The sequence below is a fragment of the Gymnoscopelus braueri genome, assembly GCF_963280865.1.
Source record: "Gymnoscopelus braueri genome assembly, chromosome: 7".
NCBI lineage: Eukaryota > Metazoa > Chordata > Actinopteri > Myctophiformes > Myctophidae > Gymnoscopelus > Gymnoscopelus braueri.
The window spans coordinates 7,817,734-7,823,813 of record NC_137608.1 but is presented as its reverse complement, the minus strand read 5'-3'; positions in this window follow the sequence as shown (position 1 = coordinate 7,823,813).

The window sequence follows — 6,080 nt, the reverse complement described above, 5'->3', positions numbered from 1 at the left end:
CAGGACTTTAGTAAACCGGAAATACATTTTATACAGTGGGTCACCAACTTTATAGCGTTCCATATAGTTGTCCTTCCAGTTTCATGTGTTTATCCTATGAGTTCTCTCTCCTGGTAGGATGAAATTGGTATCCCAGTCCTAATGTATTTTCTGTTTAAACGGCTGTAGAGATGGGGAGACCCAGCTGTTACTGAGCAAACAAACACTATAGCAATGATTTCTATCAGAATATAGAGCTAAAGGTTAACACTTTCTCTGCGACCCTGTTGGAACAACTTGCGGCCCACATATGCTTCCCGAGCCGCTGGTTGACAACCAGCACAGTACAACGACTAGCCTTGACCCTGACATGTACCGTCCTCCAGTTCAGACACATCTAACACCAAAGGGTACATTTGTTTTTACTCGGCAGCTGAGTCAGTTCTTCTGAATGGTTCAGAACACGCCTGGGGGCACGTGAGAGAGACTTTCATGCATGCTGTTGGTATGACAGAGTTCATGGCTCTACCTCTCCACCTCCTTGTGCACATTCTTGATGCAGATTATATCTTGGTTACTTATTCTCATGTTTTAGAAAGATGCTACTACAGGTTCATTGTTTATCTGGTATCCTATAGTTTCTTTGAGGCACTACATTGTTCTCCCTGCACTCTACTCATGTGACTATTTACCTTGTTTATTGACTCTTGTTCATGTTTACTCTGATCTCACACAAGTCACTCTGCATAAGAGCATCTGCTAAAATGCCTCAATCGTAAAATGTAATAAGTGCATTCACAGAGCAGAGCACTGATGAGACCAGACTTTAAAAGCTCTCCAGTTGCATGCTTTGGTGACAGTAAAGTACAGAGAGTTTACAGTGAGTACAGTAAAAGCCTATGTACAAAAATGGAACCAATGGACCCTACAACTTGTGGATCAGTGAATGTCTCCAAATAAGATCACAAAGCAGTTTTGACCTGACCCAAGTGTACTGTAAACCCCGGTGGTGTGTGTGTCTGTGTGTGGAGGGAGGCCGTTGGATTTCACCAACCCAGATAGAGTTTCTACTGACAACTGATGTCACAATGGATAGCACCTCACCAGAGGAGCTGCCAGCCAATCAGCTGCGAGCTCAGCACATCTCACCAGCCTCGAGGCGTCCGATTGGTCCCTCCCGCGCTGGGACGCCTCACGGAAGGTTCATGAATAATTTACGTCCATTAGCTGCTGTGACGACTGGTGCTAAGCAACAGATTAAGGAGGAGGGGTTTGTCACTTCACACCATACTGTACAAGTGGTGAAAGTAACTAAGTACATTTACTCAAGTGCTGTACTTTACTTCAGTATTTCAGTATCGACTACATTTCAGACAAATATTGTAGTTTTTACACCACTACAATTATTTGAAAACTTTAGTTACTAGGTACATTAGATTATTACAAAACATACATTAATCAATTAAGCCTTATTTTATACTTCATCTACATCTACTCTTCCTAGAGGATGGGTCGAACTTGAATGTCACAAACATCTGGATTTGCATCCGCACCAAACTTGGCACAAACGATCACACCAGGGGCCACTTGTGGGCCAAACTCTGATCCGCACCAAACTTGGCACTTTCCCCAGGGGATTGCTATGAGAATAGTCACACCAGAGTCCACGTGTGGCCGCAGGGGCCGCGTTAGGGCCCCCTGGGGGCCGCAGGTGCACCGTTGCTCCAACCCACACCAAACTTAGCGCAAACACTGTTCAGGCAGGGGTCTGCCATGACTCACGGCACATCAGTACTAGTGTACAACTCAGCTTGTGTCAGGGGCCCCAGGGGCCACACGTTGTAAAGGCACAGGCACACTGTTGCTCCAATCGGCACCAAACTTGGCACAAACACTGTTCAGGGATCTGCCTTGAGAATAGTCACACCAAATAACCTAAAATGCTCACATATGTAACACTACAGCAAAGTAAAGTACAAAAGGTATTAGCATCAAAATACACTTAAGTAGCTAAAGTAAGGGTAGACATTAGGCAGAATGGTCCATTTCATAATCATATATCAGGTTATTGGACTATAATTAGGTATTGATTATTAACCCATTTAGACCTGTTTAATACACCTACGAGCTTTCGACCTTTCGAGCCTGGAACGCCTCCGTCATTTTTAGTTGTTGCTATAGCATTATTATCATTATTCTTTTTGGAATCTTTTTTTTTTTTACTTTACTGTATTTTCAATATTCAGTACTTTTACTTCTACTCCACTACATATCAGAGGTACTTTTACTCAGCTACAATTATTTGAAAACTTTCATTTCTAGTTACTTTGCATATTATAAAACATTCATTAACCACTTCAGCCCTATTTTATACATCAGCTATTTGGATCTACAAGCTCGCGTTGTGAGCTTGTAGATCTGCTATTTTCAAACATTTTAGTACTTTTACTTTTGGTACTTTAAGTATATTTTGATGCCAATTATTTTGTACTTTGACTCAAGTAACATTTTGAACACAGGCCTTTTACTTGTAACAGAGTATGTTTGTATTGTGGCATTGCTACTTTTACTTATGTGAGTACTTCTTCCACCACTGATATATGTATTAGGTCTATCAAATGTATAAGCCCATACAAACGGTATTAAATCAGCCAATTGTATTCAATCATGTTAATATCTGCTGCGTACCGCTCGTCAAAGAAAGAACAGATACAAGCCATCTGCATGTAAGTGCAGCGACGCGCAGATAACTTGTAAATCTGTTCTTTTTGACGAAACCGGAAGCAAGAGGGATGACGCATTTTCGCGGCGCATAACGCGCATTGAAGTCTTTTCAGGATTAAAACAGCTTGTTTATTGATTTTATTCAAATAAAAACACAGGAAAGTTTGACAAAGTTTTATAAAACACTGACAATAACTGATAATAACATGGCGTCATCTATTGTTGGTGACTCTGAAGAGGAAGAGCAGTTTGATGAGGAAGACTGGCCTCATTTCTATTTGAAAAGGTAGGCCTATAAAATAATATGTTGAAGTAGCCCTGAATCATGACCGTCATGGATGAACTTCAACCTGGTGTTTGCACTTTCTCCGTTTACAACCCGTACATCTACATAAACGTTCAGATTTCAAATATAAAGTGCTTATCCCATGGCCATGGATGTTAGAATTATGTACGGGCCCTTAGAAATACCCGTATCTTCTGTATTGTTCAATAAAAAGCAATTTAATCCGATCGGTGGCCATTTTCTCCGTATTTCCTCCATGTGCTTTCGACCACGTGACCCTATCGGTTGGGAGGTATATTGCACTCTGATACATTGTAACTCTATGAGAAAATGGTCACCGATCGGATTAAAATGCTTTTTATTAAACAATACGGAAAATACGGGTACTTCTAAGGGCCCGTACATAATTCTAACATCAGTGGCCATGGGGTAAGCACTTTATATTTAAAATCTGAACGTTTATGTAGATGTACGGGCCAAAAATGGAGAAAATGCAAAAACCAGGTTGAAGTTTATCCATGACGGTCATGACAGACGACCGTCGTGTGATCCATGGTCATGGATGTTGAAGATAATTACGATAACATTGTCATTTTCCACACCGCATTTCCCAGAAATTGCTTTCATAAGTGTTTCATTCGTTTTGTTTATGTTGTGGTTGATAGGCCTAAACAGGAACATTACAGAAAAAAAAACTATTCAAAGCTCAGAGTTCAAAATACAGCATTTGTAAGTATTTTTCCATGGTGTATTAATGTCAATGTGTGACTTTTAATGGCTTGTGTTAAGAGTAACAGACATTTTAGATAAAACATTAAATTGACTTATTTAAGTGTGAATAGTAGCAAGTAGCAACTTTGAAGTCTTGAGTGGGTTTTCCACAACATTTCAACATGAAGGGCAGTATGGGTCCATTGTATGCGAGAGCGGGCGAACATTTCCAGGAACTCAGGTCCATTTTGTTCTATAACAGTTCAATTGACAGGTGCATGGCGGCAGGCGCCATCTTGTGTGGCACGTTCTCTTTGTACACTCAGAGTTAACTTACTACAGGGTCCATTTGGGTTCCATCTGTACAAGTTACAGACCAGTAAGCAGTGGTGGAAAAAGTACTCAAATGGTTACAGATCTGTGGGTCCATTTTGGTTCTATTTGTACAGGATACAAGGGTCCATTTGGTTCCATTTGTACAGGTTACAGATCTGTAAGGGTCCATTTGGTTCCATTTGTACAGGTTACAGGCCTGTAAGGGTCCATTTGGTTCCATTTGTACAGGTTACAGGCCTGTAAGGGTCCATTTGGTTCCAAAATGAATGGCTAGAAATAAATGGTTCTGTGCATTTATAGCTAGATTGTAGCCTATAATGTAATTGATAGTTTATGAATGAATTATAGTCATTAATCGGCAACTTGATGTGCAACAATGTTTAGCTGTTAAACTCTGTTAGGATGGGGATGTCATATTGATTGGTGCTGGGTAATTAATCCACCACCTGTTAATAGTTCAGTCTAGAAATCATTTTGTCAGTCGCTGGCAGAGAATCTTGTAAGTGTGAAGCTCATGGAAAAGTGGAGATATTTTACACGTTTTCTGCCATAACTTTCAAATGAACATGAAACAATATCTGACTCAAAGTCGCAGCAATTAATTATTGGGTGAGTAGTGGGTGAATAATACACAGGCAGCGCCATGACTTTAAATGCCACCACGATGTGCTACATGGCGGGCATGATGGATGGGGTTGTTAGATCTATGGCTGTTTATCTGGAATACATGTATGTAATATCACAGTCATTTGATGATTGTGGAATGTGGAAAGTAAAAATAACTGAAACATTTACTTAAGTACAGTACTTGAGTACATGTAGTTACTTTACACCACTGTCCCTTGTCAAGAATGCAGAGTGAGATAAACCCAAATGCGAAGCAACAGCAAGCAGAGCAGATTTGAATGGATTTATTAGTAATAGCAGAGGAAAAGCTTACACAAATGGTGATGTAGCAGCCAGGCAGGAGAGTCAAGCGGTACGAGAAGGTCAAGTAGTCTAGAGGAACAGGGTAAAGGTTGAACACAGAGACATAGACCTGGCAGAGACTGAGTGTAAAGAATGAATGAGTCCAGTGTTATAGCCAGCATGTTGATTAGTGAAGTGACCACCAGTGAGTAGGCTAATGGGCATAATTGATAGGCTGATGAGGTAGTGGAGACAGGTGTTGTCGGCTGGGCGGCATGACTTCAAATCAATATCAACATTTGTTCAATTATTGCCTTGATTATGACAATGAATGATAACAAAACAAAACAAAAAAAGCGATGGTGAAAATAGATGATCTATCGGCTATTCTTCGCCCCCAGACAGGTGTGTAGGACTGAAGTGAGTTGAAATGGAATAGAAAGGCTCTGTTGACACACTGGCAGCCCAAATCAGATTTATGTCCAATCCAGGTTTGTTTTATCAAGTCTGAACAGCAAAAACTCACATGGAAACAGATTTTTGTAAATCACATTTGAATCACATTCCTTAGTCTTATTCATATACTGCATAAACCCAATCAGACTTCGGTATATTGGCTATTTTCTGCGAGCAATACTGACAGTAAATCAAGCCGGTTAGCTCAGTTGGTTAGAGTGTGGTGCTAATAACACCAAGGTCGCAAATTTGATCCCCGTACTGGCCATAGTACTGTTATGACACAAAATCTGATCTGATCACTTATAATTAACAGTGTGGACAGTCGGTCCTAAAGATCACATTTAATAACAGTGTGGACAGTCAGACCTAAAGTCAGAGAGAGAGAGAGAGAGAGAGAGAGAGAGAGAGAGAGAGAGAGAGAGAGAGAGAGAGAGAGACAGACACAGACACAGACACAGACACAGAGACAGACAGACCATGACACCTCTGCTGATAGGAGTCAGGACTCATATAAGTCCACAGTTCTTTGTTATTCAAAAACATACAGATAATTCTTTAATTCCTACACCATTTGAACAGGACGCTAAATGAATTATGGAGCACTGGGCTTTTGTTTTATTTTGCCAATGCAAATGTTGATTGTTATCTGATATGATGTCTTTGTATGTTTTCTGCT